We start from the raw sequence: 14,151 nt of genomic DNA on the forward strand, positions 1-14,151 counted from the left end.
CCTCATATGACTTGAAGGGGCTTGGTTCACAGCCGCTGCAGTGGTAACAACTCTCAGGCTTTCTGGTGTATTAGAGGAGCCATTGAATCCACCGCTAAAAGGGAATTAGAGATGACAGTGGAATATCGTAAGATAAGTTAAACAAATTAGTTCACCGCTGACCCTAGAGTCATAGTTAAGATTGTTCTCTACTAAATTAAGGAAAGCAGGACAAAGGCTATTAATTAAAGGCTTGAAATGTCACATCACCACAGTCAAATATTCTGCCCTCATAGCAGATGCTGGCCTGTCCCAGGTGTACTCCCTTTGTGGGGCATCCTAGGCGCCCTGATGTTCAGAATCTAAATCATCTGATTTGTATCAGGCTCCTAGAAAGGGTCCGTGACAATCCACCATGAATCAGACATTTGCTGCATATGTGCCATCTAAAAATCACACTTCATAAATAAGAAAACGCCATTATCAGAGGAAGGACTTGGTGGGGAAAGTGGTAAGTACTAAGGGAGGGTAATATCTATGCAAGGAAATACAGGGATGGACAGAGTAATTCCTAGTCACAGTTTGGGCCTACAGAGCTCTGGCTCTGCTATTTTCAGAGCCCTCCGTTGAGAAGCAGAGGGGTAAGGAGAAAGAGGCTGAGCAGACGTCAGCCTTGGCAGTGACTTCAAAGGTCCCTGGAGGAAGTCCCTCCTGAGGAGAAGAGAGAAGCCAGGAGGAGAGAGAAGAGAAGGCTACTTGCTGTAGAGTCACAGGGGGAAAAAAATAGGATGGGTCACAAGGTCCTGTCCCAAGCCCCTCTGCCTAAAATATCCAAACAAGGAGAAATTACACTGAGGCTTGAGTGGAGAAAAACAAAACATGAGGGTCAAGGGTAGACCAGTTGTAAGCCAACCATCCCATGCAAAGGGCTCCTTCAGAATGCAACTCAAACACTGTGGCGCCCTCCTGCTTGCTCACATCACACCTTCGCACATCAGCCGCATCCCATTCCCCCACCCTTTGACTCCATCTCTTGACTCCTCACCCAAGTTATTCGCCCCACATAGCTGCTTCCTGTCTCGCCCAGAACATACACTTTCTCCCAGTGCCCGGGGTGGCGGGGGCGCGGGGGACACAAGGTCTAGCACAGAAGTAGGCTGTAGATATCAATGGCATAAACAGGACTGCTCAATCTGGGACGGGAGTAGTCAAGACCACCTGTGGGGAAAACACACAACTTCATTAGGAAGTAGAGTGCCAGGTCCCCAGTTGGTGAAGCACTGGAATGTCTTACTTTCATAATTTTCCTATTTCATTTTAACCCCAGTGGTACCAAGCAAGCAAAACTCCCCTTCATGTAAGAGGCTCCGGACAGCCCAGCCCATCCATCCCTCTTCTCACGTCCTTTTGCTCAGGCCTACCTTCATGCCCCCAGACCAAGCTGTATCCTACCTGTTCTCAGAGAGATGTAGAAGGAGGGACAGTGCCTCCGTGGTCACCCCAATGCCTGTCATCATCCCCACACTCCTGCACACCACACACCTTCCCCTCCAGGTTCCACGGATTTGCAGTCTTACTATTGTAAATATTGTTGTACAGTTTGTAATCATCAAATAATCCCGTTGTCAAAGGCCTCGCCTGCTGCGCCTTCTCACCCTTGAGAAAGGCCAGGGAACCTACAAGGGGCGACCTTTCCAGAAGAGCTTCAGGGTGATGATCTCTGTGTGAGATGCTATGTATATTCCTGTAAGATTGCATTTTTATCTAAGGAATAATGTTATTTAAAAAAAACAAAAACAAAAAACAAAAAACAAGAATTGCAAATAAATTTCTTAACAACGTCTACCTTGGTTTAATTCTATCTTCCCTTTTCCATATCCCTTTCCTTGTCCTGTTTCCTAGACGTCACAGAAATATACTTAACTCTTGTATCATTACCTTATTCCCCCAAGGGGAAAAGAGCTGGGGAGAACATGGGAAATCTGAACACAGTGGTGATCGCTAACTTCATTTCAACATGAATCTCATTACCCACCTCTTCCAAGGAAAGGGTTAATAGAAAAATATTCCTAAATTGACAAGGAAAGGGAATAGGAGAAATTAAATGGGCAATCCACAAAATAGAAGAGTCATCCCCCAAATATTTGGAAATGGATGAAAATGGTTTTGAATGAATGAAAGAAGAGAGGAGTGAAGGAAGGGAAGAGAGGAGAGAGGGGGAGAGATAATGTATATTACTTTGAAGAGTAAAGAATGCAAGTTCTTTTATTTGTTTATTATTAAACTGACTCAGAAAAAAAAGCTTCCAGATTAATTCCCAGTGTAAAAAAAACTTGTCCCAGAAGCATATGTGCCTTCGCTGTATACAATTGTAAGAACAGAAACCCCCCTGCCCTCTCCCAACGGGCGAGCAAGTCTGTTCTGGGAATTACCCGACAGGAGCAGACCTCCCTACTTCCCTCCTGGAGCTGCCTCCACCCTGCCCCACCAGCGAGACGCTGAGCTCTGGAGTCTAGAGCTCTATGAGAAGACAAGAGGAAGGTGAGGGCTGGGGAGAGCAGCAGAGGACCGATTGCCTTTAACACTTCTGCATCCCCCAGCTCCCGGAGCAGCTTTGGGGTGCTCCACCAGGTCCTACCCATAAGGTCTCAGCGCATCCACTGATCACAGCCAAGTGTGAGATGTCATTTGTTACCAGTAATTATTAAAGTGCTGAAGAGTGCATATCCTACTTTTAATCAGCTAGAAGAGATAAAACAAGATTTACCCCATAATGAAGTCACTCTTGGATTTTGCTATGCTTTCTTGAATGGGAGTAAAAAGAATGGAGGTATAGCTGGTAGACAGAATTAAACACAACCACGGAAGCGTGTCACCGAAGTGAGTCATCCTGTGTGTGTGCAGGGCCTTACCTGTTTCATGATTTGAAAGTCCGGCCTGACCTTCAACCCCTCTCCCAACATTAGGTCTGCTTCTGCCCATTTCTTCCTTCCTCTCCACAATGGAGACGTCGTTACTGATCTGATTGGTTAGAGTATTAGATATTAGTTGGGCCACAGTTACTAATGTGCTGGATTACTGCATGGTAAAAAATCAGTATACATACATGACACTATCTTGTATGTTATTTTTTTCTGCCTACCTATAGTAAGCAGAACTAAGGATTCTTTCTCTACATCTCTATCTCTTATCTCTCTCCCTGTTTCCATATGGCTTGCCAGCTAAATGTGCTCAGAAGTTGCTCAATCTCTTGCTCTTTACAGGCACATTTGGACGTACCAGCCCAACAATTTGGGCTGTGAGAAATGGGGGAGTAAAAGGCCCTAAACTGAAGAGCCAAAGTGATGGGCTCCAAACCAGCCCTCACAGAGCCGTGCACTGTACATTATTAGACGCTATTCCAGCTAACAATAAAATAGCACTATATTTCTAATTGGCTCCAATTCCATGTATATGATTTCCTAGGGAATCCCAAAGGGAGGAGAGGAAGGGCAGGACTTGGTACTCTTGAGTAACTTAAATAACGTCAAAATCCCATTTTACCCGATCAAATAGGTTGACCATTTAGCCCAGGTGTTTCAGTGAGGCCCCACTGACAATCTATGTGACCCAATTTCAGAATCAGAAAATATGGTTATTATATTTGCATGCAATTATTGGTGTGGCATGATTCCTGATGCCCAATAAAGCCTTCTCTCACAACTGACACATGTGATTCTAGTCTTAGCGTCTCCTCTCTATAACTTAAGGTATTATTCTTAAAATGTGGTTTGTCATTCACCCATCAGAATCACTTGGGGTGCTTGATTAAAACACAGACTCATGAACCCTATCCCAAAACTATTAAATCAGATTCTTGGGGGTTGGAACCCATCGATATGCATTTTAGCAAGCTCACCTGTTATTTAGAACAATGTTAGACTTTGATTTTTATTAAAACGCAAAGGTCCCTAGAAAAAGAGTCTCTTTAAACTTCTTTCTTCCATTATATTTCTGTGGAAACCAAAGGTCTAGGGGCATAAACACAAGATTTGGAACATGTTTTGACGGGAAATGAGGGCAGTGGTTGTCAGCACTAAGGTGAGAAACTAGAGAGGAGGAGGAAACATGAAAAAAGGTGCAAGAGCATTTGCGTAAAAGGTCCAAAGGCATCATGAGACAAACCTCTATTTCAACTACCTAGAAAGTTTGATCTGGCGAGGAAAGCAAAGAAGTCAGCCAAGGCAGGCGACCTGGCCTGTTGCAAGGTCCAGTGAGAACTCAAAGATGGCTTGACATTCTGTACATGGCTGTCATCTTAAACATCTTGTCAGAACAGTGGAAAGACTTCTGCAAGCTCCTCAGTGGGGATGGTGGTCCTCAAAGTCATGCTGCTGTGAATAGGACTCTGCCCAAGTCTTCCCTAGAGCACCATCAGCTAGAGGCACGCCCACTCTCTGCCTCAGGAATCAGGCAAACGGGCTGGTCCCAGCAGCACCAGCGAGCAGAAAGGGGAGGTTCTTAGTTGTTGGGGGAGAGGGTCTTGAGAAATGACCTGTGTTTCAGGCATTCTCCAAACATTGCAATGAGGTGACAGTCACCTCTAGAAACTATACCGAATAACCTTGAAATGTCAGGCTTGTTTCCAGAAAAGGAGAGTCAACATATGTCGAAACTGAGTGACCATATAATATGCTAAAAGTGGACTTTTGAGAATAAAGGCCTCGCCCCTTAGTTGTCCCAGTCCAACTGAGACACGTGGTCATATGAGAACTCAGGAGAGAGAACGTGGCCTGGAGAAGATGGAGCGCGGGAAGGCTGGCTCCTGGTAATCAGAGCCTGCCTTATCTCCACTCTTGCCCCCAAGTATCCCGAGACGGACCTTTTGAAGTAAATCAGATCACATCACATTCCTGCTCTCAACTGTCTAGTGCTTTTCCACCATGCCTGGATTAAAATCCAGTGTTTCTACTGTGATCTATAAAGCCTCGCGTGATCTGACCTCATCTGCCTCCCTGCTTCTCAGACCTCCTTTCTCGCCATTGTCTCTGTCCCACTCACTCGCCCCAGCTATACTGGCCTTCTTGTCCATGAAACACACAAAATGCATTCACTCCTTTGCCAGTTATCCACTTACTGTCTCTCATCAATACCTTTCTCCTTTGCCAGCTGGCTGAATGTCAGTAGAGGCTTTGACAATGGAGGGCACTGAAGGGGTGCGGAAAGGGGCTTTCTTTCCAATTTTGGTGCGCCGTTTTTAGGCATGGCAGCCCGTGGAGCTGCATGTGAGAGGCCAGGTGGTGCTCACCTCGGCAGCCCTCGCAGACCAGCTCCGGGCTGCTGATGCCCTCCAGCAAGCTTCTCCACTGCCCCGAAGGCCCCCTTTCGGGGCCAGCTCTGGCCCACACCCTCTGGCAGGTTCCTTTGGCTGCGGACTGTGTGCTCCCATGGAAACCACGTCCCTCCCAGCCTTGAGGCAAGTGGTGGGAGAGCTTTTCTAAGCTCTTAGTACCTCCTTGTTTACTCTCCTTGACCCTATAGATAGTAACTGCTTTCTGCACTTATTATTTCTAGTGTGTTAATCACCTTTTACAAGGTACAATTCTTCATAGTAAATTTGTTTGCTCAAATGACTGGTGTCTCCTGATCGGACCCTGATATAGAACTGGTACTGGGAGTAGTTTGAGGAGACAGCCATTCAAAGTTGGGATTTCAGAAGGGATTTGGTCATGTGTTTGGGTTTGAGGGCAGTGCAGAGGTCCTCGCCCGCAGGAAATTAGATATCAGTTACCCGTGACATGCAGTGACATTCCAATTAATTAAATCATCACTGGTGGCTGACTGTGATGAAGTACTTACTAGAGCAAACGCCTTGAGAGCCCAAGTGGCTGTTACAATTGACCGTCATGGCAGTAGCAATGACAAGAAACTGCGCTATGTAATTGATTTTCCTGAGTACATTGCAGCACTTACAGAAAGAAAAAGACAAGCTCAAGACCACAGTCTGAGAATCAGGGAGCTTCCATGGCAGTCCTATTACGATCTCTTATTTCTTGTAACCACGGGGCCAATATTTCTGAACATCAAACACAAAACTTAACAGGGTAAGTGGCTGAATTACAACAGCAGTGAGATTCGTACTCTTTACAAGTTTCTTATGTGAAAGTTATGACAACTGAGAAATAAGGAGACTCTGAAACTTGCAATGCAAAAATCTAGTAGGATGCAAATGCAATTGAGAATCTCAAAACTATGAGCCACGCTGAGCATACCCGGACAATGGATGTAGGTTAGCAGTACCATGACTAGCCTTCCTTGGCAGGAAAACCCTATCAACAATGCCACCTTGAAAGGGATACTCATCCTCCTTGATCAAACCCATTATTATCACCTCTTGCTCCACTAGACCCATAACAGGTCAAATACCAGCTGTTTCAGGGACTCATATAATCAATTTAAGAATGTCCAACTGTGTAGAAAAATTTTGAGTTTAATAGACTTTATTTGAGCAACACAGAGGACATGCCTAGAAGCAAGATCCCAACAGAGAGAAAATGCTTTCCTGAGAGTTTGCAGTTGTTGTTTTTTTTTTTATTACACATTTGGAATTAAGGAGGAAACCTAAGGAATATTGCATGAACATGGGATAAAGCAAGGCAGGGAAATCTCTATGACTGGATTATGGGATAGTTAATTATGCGCTCTCTTCAAGGTGGTTATGCGTCTGAGGGGGTCTGAATAAAAAGGCATTTCACCCGTGTGTTAACAGAAACAACGGACAGGACTTGCTTAAACAGTTCACTAAAGAAGTTATAGGCCTGGGGCGTGACTGCCCACCATGACCGTCCCAGTTAGGAAGTGATGATCCGGTCACCCTGTGAGGTTACTTTTGGTTGACTTTGTTACAGAGTCCCTTTTTCTTCCACAATAGTATGACCCAGGAGAAAACAGCTTACACACTAAAAGAATTGCAAGACTTTATCTAACATATATGTTGGCAAAAACCTAGGTACACTTCTATTTCAACTTCTAAATGTGGGAAAAAACCCCTCATGACTGCAGGGGGAAGGGGTGAGTAGAGGTGGGAGGGGGATAAATGGTAATTAAAAAAAGATAAAAAATAAATTATTTTTAATGTCTTTAATACATTCAGTTTGCTATAAAAACCTTATTGTTAATTCTAAAAGGTATTCTTAGAAAGGTTCATAAAAACTGGTTTTTATAACATTAATTTTATTGCAAACGAACGGATCAATTTCTATTAGAATTTTGGTAGAAGTTTTCATAAATGAAAAATCTTTGTCATACAATCTTTGCCATAAGAGTAATCATGCCTTTATTACATATTACATGTATATTTATCAAATATACATATTGAAGTACAAGTTCTAAACATCCCTTTTTCCTACAAATTCTTCTCATTCCTAATGAAATCCTTCACTATAACAAATTATCCCCAACTGCTTTCAAATAGTTCTGATCTTCTCAACCTTACAGTCTAGTATTAAACCCAATTAATTTTAAATTTTAATAGGTTGGCGGAGTGGGAGTTTTAAGTCTTACACCAAGTCTTACCAAGTCCGCCACCCGGCACAAGGCATCCAAGAGCCCATAGATGTCAGCTATAGTCACTGTCGGCTGTGTGATTTTGGCCGGTTGTCTCTCCTCTTAGGCCTAATTTTTGCCATCAAGCACAGTGAAGATGACAATACATACCTTACAGCGTGCATACAGGTGATAGGTTAGCAAATTCATGTAAAGCTCTTAGGACACTGTCTGGCATCCAATGAGGTTCAGTACAAAGCACCAATTATTCCACAATTATAAATTAGGGACATTGAGTTGATTATCAAGCCCATAGTTATTTCAGGAAAATTTAAACATATTAAACGAAGTCATAGGCTGAAACTGGCAGCAAATTTTATACTTTCCAAAAGCATTTCAGTACCTTGATAAAAACAAAAATTACTAATCTAATGGCAATGACTGTCTACTTGTACCAGTTCGATCACACTTCTAGCACTGAGAGGGGCAGGAAAGAACCAGGCATCCGTATCTACTGGATGTCAGGAAGTATACTAAGTACTTTATACAGGTCTCTCACCTAAGCCACACAATCCCAGAGCAAGAACTACCATTTACCTTTTACAGATAAGAAAACGCACATTAAGTGGTAAAAAAAAAAAAAAAGGATGAGGTCACCGAATGACAGTGGGAAAATCAGAACCTGAATGGGCTCCCTCCATTCACCTCTAAAGCCCACACTTTCCTCCTGCAATTTATCTGTTTGAAAGTCTTCTCTCCTGAGAAGTTCTGAGAAGTCTCCCTGAGAGGAAGAACCCTGCCCTTCATCATTTTAACCAGCTGCCCAACTCAGTGCCTAATATGTAGGAAACTGAAATGAACCAAATTAATGGAGCAGATGCTGGATTTTGTAAATTAACTTTATAGACACTCAACATGTTTTTTTTGGAAATAACAGGAGGGAAAACTTTCAGGCCTGATTCAGCCTATCATTTCTGCAAGAAGGAAAGGTAAGTTGATAACTTTTCTGCAAAACTATACTAAGAAGCTGAAGAAAATGAAGACAGTTGGGGACAGAGTAGAATCAAAACCAAAAATAAATTTCATCTTTACACTGCTATTGAGTCAGGTATGGGCTATTTCCACTTCCCAGTCTAGTCTACCTCCCCACGCAACTCTTGGCAATTCTAAATCTCAGACTACAAGTTATGGGAATTCTAAAAAACTAAATAAACCTCTTTTTTTTTTTTTAGTCAAAAACCAATTCACATATTTGAAAATCTGGTTTCAGTATCTAACATCATAATATAATACACAAAGAAAAATAGAGCTAAAATTAGTTCTATTTTATCCACCGGAAACCAAGCTTATCCCTTCACTTCTCTCTGCTCAGAACTTACAGGTAGTTCAACTCCTCACACCAATTATGTTAATACCAACATTATTTACCTGTATGGAAGCTGGTGTAGCACATTTCATACAAATATAATTTTAAAACAAATGAATGAGACTTTTTTAAAAGCACACACCATTAAGTTTACTAAAACCATATCCTAGACTCCTCTTTATATAAAAGTTAATGGTATAACAAATAAATTTTGAAAAGCAAAAAGTAAAAAACTAAAATTGACTAGGCAAAGTAGAACAGGCACCAGGTGAGTCCCTTTCAAGTCTGCCTTGGTTTCACCCTTAATTCAGCCATTCAATGTTATTGATTGATTACTGAATACCAGACACCACGCTGGGCAGAATGAATACAGAATGACTAGAAACCAAAGAATTCAGTCTGTAATTTCCTGGGGGTAGAAATCGATGTGACCAACTCCATCACACTGTAGGATATTAAACTCCTCAATCGAGCTTTGTTTTAAAAGAAAACCAAGAGCCCAAAGTTTTTTTGGGGGGGGCGGGGATGATGGAATTTTGGATATCCACCGAATTACTACTGGGCTGAAGGCAAGTGTGTCCTTGCAAAAAGACAAATTGACGCCGCATGTGAACTCACAAGGTGAGGCATCTTTTGCACAAATAGAGGGTGAGCAAAGTGGGGAACTTTAGTGGGGACGGACTCAGAGTGAGGAGGGCAGGACTGGCAGGTGGAATTCGCCTCCAAGACGAATGATTTTAAATTCACTCACGGAGCAAGGGGTTCACACAGAGACGGGTCCTAGACCCCACACTTTGGTGAGGGGACCACTATAGGCCGCCCCGCCCCCTTAACGCAGCCCTTCAAATTGGTGACGATAAGGTCACCAAGAGCGGAAACGGCACCTACTGTACAATGTGGGTTCCCCAACCGGCTCTTCTCACACCTCCAAAACTTTGCCCCAATACCCGCTGGCCGCATAGAAAACGGGGCTGGCTTATCTCCGGGAAAGGAGGGGGCGCCTCCTCCCTTGCTGGGGGTTGCTCAGGAGGAAGGCTCCCACCCGAGATCAGCTGGTGCCGCCCCCTGTGGGGAAAGCCCGGCTCGCTCGAGGCCTCCCAGACACCACCGCCTGGCCGCAGAGTCGCTGCCGGGGCTGCAAGCCGCCCCACTTAGCGCACAGCAGCAGGTCCCCCGAGCAGCCCCGCACCTACCCGCGCCGCGGGGGTTCATCCGGACCCTCCCCGCCACCCCCGCGCATGCTCCTGGCCGGGTTTCCAAGGCAGCTGCCCAGCCGCCTCACGTGACGTTCGCATTTTCCGGCGAGGAAGCGAGCCCCGCAGACCCCAAGCAGATTTCAGTCGTTTGGGCCTGAGCGTCCGCCCGCCGCCTCCCACGCCGCTGTGGTCTCGCGCCCTCTTGCGCCTGGAGTGAGGATTAGCCGAGATTTACCCTTCCTCCGTGTGACCGGGGAGTGTGTCGGGGGTGCGGACGAATTCTTCCAGGAGGGGCAGGAAACGCTCAGAAGGCAGCCTGCGAGGTCTGGACGCCTTCCCCGACGTGAGGGAGCCCCTAACCCGCAACCGCTCGATAGACCTTCACTCGAGAAGATGGATGAAATGAAATATAGGTGTGACTTCGGAACATCAGAGCTATGGTTGTGTGGGACCAAGTAAAATAACTATCAATAAATCTTAATCCATTTTGACTTGGAAAATTATTATAATAACCTGCAATATAAATTTAAAGATGGAGGATCTCGCCAAACTTCAATCAACAAGACGGGAATGAAAAGATTGGGGGCAGGAGAAGCATTAGGAAGTTGTGAATTGGGGCTTAGGATGGGGAGTGTGGAATGGTGCTTCTAGGACGAGGGTGGGAGGCGCTTTGAGAGCCTCTGCCTCCTCCAAATTAAAGGAAGTCACACCACAGTTGGCGAGGTAACCAGGTCATTGTCCAGGTTCCGAGGCTTTGCCTTGCCAAACTTAAACATTCTCATCTGCCGAAAGGCAATTGACTAGGTATCTCATGTACCTTCTAGGAGTGTGTAGACAGTACGTGAAAAGATCTTGCTAATAATAAGATGTGGGGTTTTTTTTAAACTTTTTAAATTTATCCTCACCACAGGATATGTTTACTGATTTCAGAGGGAGAGGAAGGGAAAGAGAGAGAGAAGCATGGGTGGGAGAGGAAAACATCTTGATCGACCACTTTCTGGCTGGGCATCAAACCCGCAGCCCACTGGTGTATGGGAGGACGCTTCAAGCGATTGAACTGCCAGGGCAACAGGAGGGTGTTTTTATTTTGAGAGGCATCTGTGGGCAAAGAGGGGAGAACCAATAGCTGGGAAAGGAACTGAGGCAAAGTGAGGCTGTCAGAACAACACTCTCTCACATTCTGCCTGGCTGTCTCCAGTCACCTACCATTTCTTGATGTCTCAGTGGATGGGGCAGCTGAATTACAATCGACATCGGAGTGGCCCTTTGAGAACTGACCTTTTTGTAGAAGTGAAGCCAGATGACTGGGTGTGAGGAAGAAGACCGCCTAGGAGAACAGGAAGGGAGAGCTGTTATACAGCTTTCTGCCAGCTCCTCATAATAGCATCTCTCCACCTTGGCTTCAGGCAGGAACTGGATTCCCAATGGTTTGAATAAATCATTGTCTGAATGCAGAGGGCATTGGGGGCTTTGGTCTTCTGTGAACAAATTAAAGCAAGATTCGTTTGCCATGGATACCAGAGGCGTGACTTGTACAAAGGAGCAAGAGCCCAAATGAACCCTTTTATTCCTCTTGCAAACTAGTTACATGTCCTTAAATGTGTGTTAATCAGAGCTTTATCCCACCTGACTGTTTTTGGCACAGAGGAACAACATTGCCTGCTGGGTTTGAGCGGTCTAAGGGCCTCCTCTAAAGTGCCAGAGAGCCAGAGAGGAAGATCAAGAGTGCTGCATGCTCTCTATAGGCAGCTTCTAAATGTTCCCCTGCCCCTCCAATATTTTAATTTTAAATAGAGTTTGTTTCCAGTTTAGCCAAATAGGGAGGAAAAGCCCAAATGGTGGTGATGATGATGATGACAATGATAAATAACAATTAAAATTTAGTTAAGACAATATTATTGTGTACCTCTACAATCCTTTGCAACTTAACTATAAATGTTTTATTTCATTGTGTATATGTGGTAAGTTGTAATTTCCTTTTCTACTAAATTTTTAATCAAAGACTTAAAGTTATTTAAAATTTCTAAATCCCTAACTCCACGTTATTAATACCACATTATCTGTACCTGGTTGGTCCGTAGGGGACTCATGTTTCCTGGTGGCAGCCACCCCACATTGCAGCCCCAATGCCTACATAGCAGGCCTTACAAAGAGATCAAATATGTCATGTGACAAAGAAAAGTCATCAATATATTTGAAAAAAATGCTCATTTTATCATCTTTTTTAAAAACGGGTTTCAAATCTGAGTGCTTTTCTTTAGCTCAAAATGGTTTTTATACAAGGGTACCCAAACATGTATACTGCAAACATTTAAGCCTAAAAGCACCCTCAATGGATAATGATGAACTTGTGCTAAGTTAAAAAGGTGCCTTCTATCTCGGAGAACCTGTTATAGCTTGACTTTTTAAAATTGCAGTTCAGATTCACAGACAACCAGTGAGAAATAATCTCAAATGGCAGATTAGATCCCCTAACCCCACCCTGGTCAATGTTATCTTTCTGAAGATCTTTAAAACATTTTTTACATCTCATCTTCTTTATTTGCCTTATAAAAATTATTTTATAAAAACCTGTATCCTATTTCTTTGCCATAGTTGTACTTTTTTAAAAAAATGCTTATCTCAGTCTATCAAGTTGTGGTCTTAACTAGAGGGACTAAACACCCGTATTCCCATACTGGGTCCCTACAAAACTAGACTTTACACAGGAGAAAAACAGCTTGGGTTATTACAATTAAAAAAAAAAAAGCCAAAGAATAAGAATACTCTGGCTGAAAAAGTAAGTAAAATGATCAGTCAGTCATTCTGTAGTTGAACAGACCATGAAACAAGCTCCCAACCTGAGGTGTAAATTTTAAGGAGGCACTCAATCTTGGAGTCATGTGCATGCAGTGTCAGCAGCTGAGAGTGAGTGCCTCCTTAAATTTTACACCCTGGATGTCTTACCTGCTTTACCCTAGTCCTGGCTCTGTTCTGTAAGAAATATATATTAATGAAGGCCAACAAAATACCTATAAATAGAAATTATTTTCAAAATATTCCCTATCCAACAAGTAATTTTTTAGTATTTCATCAATTGGTGTGCGCCCTGCTCATTCACTTTTCCAGAGAATGAAGATATCACCATAACTACACTGACTTGATTGAAGTATGGATGGAATGGCTGTAAGTCCCAATTTTAAGTGGTACGTTATGTCAGACAACTCATCCCGGCCTGTAGTTAAGAAAATGCTGTAGCTTGAATATGCATTGAGCTTGCATCATAGTTGCTCTCTACTAGTAGAAAAGTGTATCAAGTTAACTCTTGAGGATCAAAGCCACTATTGCACCATAGGAGACTGAGGCACAGAAAGGCTAAATAACACCTGCAATTCAAATTCCTTTGTCATGGCTGGAACAACAACCCGTATCACAATTCTGTCTTGAGTTTTTCCACTATAACCATGCTGTCTCTCTCCTTGGACCATAAATCACCTAAGATTCTTTTAAAAGAAGATGGTAGTAACAATAAAAGCCTGCATCAAACTGGTTTAAAGAAAGAGAGAATTTGGTGACTCACATAAAATATTCCAGGAGTATTCTACCTTTAGGTAAAGCTGGATTTAGGGCCCTAAGCAATGTCCTCGTGGCTGGGTTCTCTCCAGTTGTTTGGCTTGGTTCTCCCACTGTATAGATTAGCAAAATGATTACCAGCTCAAATCCTAACTTTAGCAGAGAAAGACCTTGTCTTTTTTTTCCAATGGGCGGTCCACGGTTGCAGATGGCATTTCATTTTCTCTGATTGGATCATGTGCCATCTCGGAAATCATTACCATGACCAGAAGGAGGTGCTGTTCTCATTAGTCAGACCTGGGTCCTGTGTCCGGCCCCACCCCCTACAGGAATAGAGCCTACAACTGAAAGACTGGGGGCCTGAGAGTGGACATTAGGCTACTTTCATCAGAAGAAAGGGAAGTGGATGGTACCTGTTTGAATAAGATATGTTATCTGTTGGCCTGAAGGACAAGTTTTCCTTTTACTCCACTCTCTTAGTAAATTCGACCCTATTCTTTACCTCAAACTATAACTCTAGTGTCTCTGTTTAAT

This window comes from Pteronotus mesoamericanus, unplaced genomic scaffold (assembly GCF_021234165.1).
Source record: "Pteronotus mesoamericanus isolate MK-2021 breed Mesoamerican mustached bat unplaced genomic scaffold, CSHL_Meso_final contig_41, whole genome shotgun sequence".
NCBI classification, from domain to species: domain Eukaryota; kingdom Metazoa; phylum Chordata; class Mammalia; order Chiroptera; family Mormoopidae; genus Pteronotus; species Pteronotus mesoamericanus.